This window comes from Penaeus monodon, chromosome 24, assembly GCF_015228065.2.
Source record: "Penaeus monodon isolate SGIC_2016 chromosome 24, NSTDA_Pmon_1, whole genome shotgun sequence".
Lineage (NCBI taxonomy): Eukaryota > Metazoa > Arthropoda > Malacostraca > Decapoda > Penaeidae > Penaeus > Penaeus monodon.
In genome coordinates this window covers 5,134,301-5,134,511 of record NC_051409.1, presented here as the reverse complement: position 1 = coordinate 5,134,511, position 211 = coordinate 5,134,301, and positions in this window count along the sequence as shown.

The following is a 211-nucleotide window of genomic DNA, read 5'->3' as shown; positions in this document are numbered from 1 at the left end:
TCTACCAGGAAGTGTAATAGACAAATTTTAGCTTGATTTCAAGTCGACGTTTTTACACAAGGACTAAAAGGCGGGAATATTTGCGTTTTTTCTTCGTTTTTTTTTTCTATTTCCGTTATCTGTTTGTTTGTTTTTTTGGGGGTCTTGTTTTTTTGTTTTAGGTTGTTCTTGTTCTTTTTTTTTTACTTTTGTTTTTTTCTTGGTTTCTCTT